We start from the raw sequence: 4,181 nt of genomic DNA, 5'->3' as shown, positions 1-4,181 counted from the left end.
AAAAAGGAAAAAGAAGACAGTAATTCATAAGCCAAGAGCAGCAGAAGAGAAGCTGCAGGTGTCCAGCCCCCGACTGTCAGGAGAGGGGTGCCAAGGACACAGCCCCCAACTGCCCACACACAGCGGGTGGGGCATGCCTTCAGAAAAAAGCCCAGTTCTCCAGGACTTCTTCTCTCCAGTCAGAAACATAGCAGTCATTCCTTGGGGGACTTCTTAGATGGCCTTTGTGCTAGGAGCTGCTAGAGGGAGCTAAATGCAAGAACATCAGGAGACCTCAGACAACATGGCTTTACCACAGAGGATGGATATGATCAGCCCTAGAGGAGAAAACCTGGCTTCCATTTTGTCCTTTGAAAAAGGACGGGACCCTGGCTTCTCTCACACCTTGTCCAGTCAACCTGGAAATTTCTGACTGATATTAGACGTAGGATAATGTCCTCCTGGCTGTGTCATGCTTCTTTATTAGGATATCATTTTTGTCAATCTCAGACACTCACACCAGAGCTAGTGCCATGCATTTTATTAAATTGTCCACTGGCAACATTTTTAGGTTGTGGGGTAATCAATTAATGACTAATATAAGCATATATAATCATACACACTTAATATAGCAGTCACCCTTACCTATAACTAGGAGTTTTGTGGTTTAAGTTTCCTGCAGTCAATAATGTTCTGAATATATTATGTGGGGAATTCCATACATGAACAGCAGGTTTTAAAATGTGCTCCATTCTGGGTAGTATAATACCGCATACCGTCTTGCTCAGGGAGTGGGACTTATCTCCTCGTCCAGTGTATCTACCCTGTGATGCTACTTGCATTGAGCCGCTTAGTTATGAAAGACACCATCTTTATGTAGCTTTTATGGTAGTGTCGTTAAGCTCTTGCCTAATCTACAAGCTACACTTTATCCGAGTTACGTCTGCATTTAAAATAAGAGTATGGCCGTATGGGATTCACTACTATGCATAGTTTCAGGTGCCCATTGGAAGCTCTGAAATGTTGTTTCCCAAAGGTAAGATGGATCATTGGATGGATCCTGGCTGTCAGCATGGCTGGATCTGGAATACCTGTGATGGATTTTATTGGTCAGGGTATTTGAAGTAGGAAGGCTCACCTTGAATGTGGAGAGCAACTTCCTGTGGTAATTCAGATGAAAGGTGATGGAGAAAGGAAGTTTTGCCTTAGCGTGCGTATCTTTCACCCTCGCTGACAACTTCATCTACCCTGTTGCTGCCACTGCTGCTGCTTCCTTCGCTGCTATCTGAGACGAGCCTCTTTGCAATTCCAACATGGACTAAGGACAAGCTGCTCTCCAGGAATCCTTCAGGCCTTCATCACCAGATTAGAACTGCCAAGACATTCAGCCTCAAGGACTGTACACTCACTGCAAACCACGCAGACCATACCACGTAAGGCCATGCAACAAACCTCCGTCTCATTCTGTCGGTTCTGTTCCTCTAGAGAACACAATGTAGTATGTCAGGTAATGGAGACAAACAAACAAAGAGGAAGAACAGGGCTGGGGTGGGTGTTTGATACAGGATTGCTCAGAGAACGGTTGAGAAAGGCATGTTTGTGCAGAATCCTGTAGTACTACCCGGCAGAGTAATTCCACAGAAAATACCCACAGGAAGAAGAGAAAACGCAGGACCAGGTGATAGCCTGTGGGATGTGTCCACGGAACAAGGATGCCAGCATGGATGAATGGAGCAGGTTCAAGAGGGTCACGAGGGCACAGTGACATCGGCCACAGCCCTTAGAAGGCTCCAGGCCACCAGAAGTATCTTTGACTTTACCCTGAGTGAAGTGGGAGTCTGTTAGACTTTTGAAGTGGGGATGAAAGCTGCGCTGTAGCTTAGTTTGAGAGGAGCTACATGAACTACTGGGCTGAGAAGAGACTGGGGAGTGGACTCATCCCAACAAGGACTCTGCTTCAGTGTTCCAGGGGTGGATGATGATCATCACCTGAGCTAGAGTGGAGGCAGAGGGCTGAAGCACAAAGATGTTTAATAACAGAACCAGCAGGAATTGCTGATGGACTAGATGTGGAGATGGAGAAACCCAGAAATACCTCCATTGTGTTTGACATGAGCAACAGGAAGTCTGAAGACACCATCCTCTGGGGGAGGAAGACTCCTAGGGAGAGGAACAAACGGGCTTCTCCACACAGTAGCCATTATGAATGAGAGACAGACCTTCCAATGGGTCTGCTAGGGAGGAGCTCAGAGGTTCAGAAAGGAATTCTGAACTGGAGAGAGGCTTTGGGAAGCTGGACAAGCAAAATATACAGGAATTGTCAGGCCTTTCAACAACAAAATGGCGAGTTTGTTTTCCCTTTGTGCTAGGCCTTTCAAGCTGCTGTGTCCACTCATCTGGGAAACCACCATATGCTTTTCTTTCTTTCCTTTTGCAAACTCTGGCTAACCGAGGTGTGACTGTGTCTAGATCTTACAGCTGCCGCTGTGAACCTCTCGAAATGATTGTCTGATGGGAAGGGAGAGGTCCTCCAATCACACAGACATTTTAGGTGGAAGGGACAGGGTCCCAAGTGGACACTTAAGCCCATCTGCCTTGGCTACTGTCTCAAACTCTCCCTCTCCTGACAACAATTTCAATCAGCCACTGAGCGTCAGTCCATACTGGTTATCAGCCAAGCATCTCAGTTCATTGGATGGGTTTCAGTTTCTCTTCCTTCATTGACTTCCTCCATTACAATGTTCCTATCTTGGAGAGGGTTAGTTGCTTTCAAGCTACATGTTTGAACCGGGAGTGAAGGATAACAAAAACAACCATTGCACTATATATTTCTTCTTGAAATTTTGAGGAGGAACAGTTTCCTTCCATCTTTCAATCTAACACACACCTTTTGGAATGATACATTTGATGATAGAGTTTCCGCATTCCCCTCGAGCCTTTTTCTGACCACGCACTGTCTGTGCTGATGTCAGCATCCTGCCCAAGGGCTTCTCCACACCGTGTGTCCCCCAGAACAAGCTACTATTCATCTTGCAAGGAGTGACTCGTGCTTCTCCAGGGCAGACACAGGTGAGCTTCTTGAGGCACCCACACTAAATGTTGTCTTCCTCCAACCTCATCCTGCATTTTCTTCACAGGTAAATGAACCAGATAGAGCAGGCAGAAGGAGTGTTGGTGGAGTTTCTATTAGAAACCTGCCCATAATCTGTGGTTCATTTTCACACAAGATGCTGAGAACAGGGGTGGGAAGATCCCTTGGGGAATCAATGGCAGGACAGCATGTGACCTATTGTTTCCAATTCTTTTCCTTACTTCTTTCTGATACTTTCATATGTGTGTGTGTGTGTGCATGCATGTGTGTGTGCATGCACGTGCATATGTGTGTGTGCATGCATGTGCGTGTGTGTGTGTAGGAAATTTATTTGAAGGAAAATAACGCAGATAGATAAGCAATTCTGAAAACTAAAGTCAATTTTCTGAGCATGTTTGTGTGCTTGCTTTTTGTGACTGCTGTTAATGTTTTTGCTAACACAAGTGCTCTATGACAGATTCAGCATGCCTCCTTTTCGGTGGCAGATAAAACGGAGATCTGTGCCTTCTCTCTGGGAACTTACTTCCTCCACATGTGTTCTGACGATGATGGGCCCCTTTCCATCTCGCGGTGAAATGCAAGGAGAACCTATGAACTTGTCATTGGCCCCTCTCCTCATGTATCACAGCAGCATATAAACAACCTGTTAACTTGTTAGCAGCTTATGCTGAAAACTGCACTTTAAGAACATGAGAGGTAAAGAGGAAGAGGGAAACCAAACAACCTCTTAAAATAATATGTTGAAGGGTAAGTGTAAATATTTGGAAGAAAGATTTCCCAGCTCTACTGGGCATGTGGCATGGCATGAAGCTACTTTTGTGGGATAATTTCTAAGCTAAATGATAATGCTACTCACAAACCATGAAACAGGGAGAGCAGGCATTTCCCCTGTGTCTCCAATGATTCAGGGATGCCTTAACTCATCACTAACATGAGAGGGCAGCATGCACATCTGCCTACTGACTAGAATGGCAGAGTCTCAGGACTTTTGCACACACACACACACACACACACACACACACACACTCACACCGTGTGCAGTTCATGGACCTTACCTCCTTCAGAGTGTTTAAGTGTTCAGAATTCACATCACTGTGCCCAAATGAGAATT

This window comes from Microtus ochrogaster, unplaced genomic scaffold, assembly GCF_000317375.1.
Source record: "Microtus ochrogaster isolate Prairie Vole_2 unplaced genomic scaffold, MicOch1.0 UNK20, whole genome shotgun sequence".
Classification (NCBI taxonomy): Eukaryota; Metazoa; Chordata; class Mammalia; order Rodentia; family Cricetidae; genus Microtus; species Microtus ochrogaster.
Note: the sequence above shows the minus strand (reverse complement) of the source record.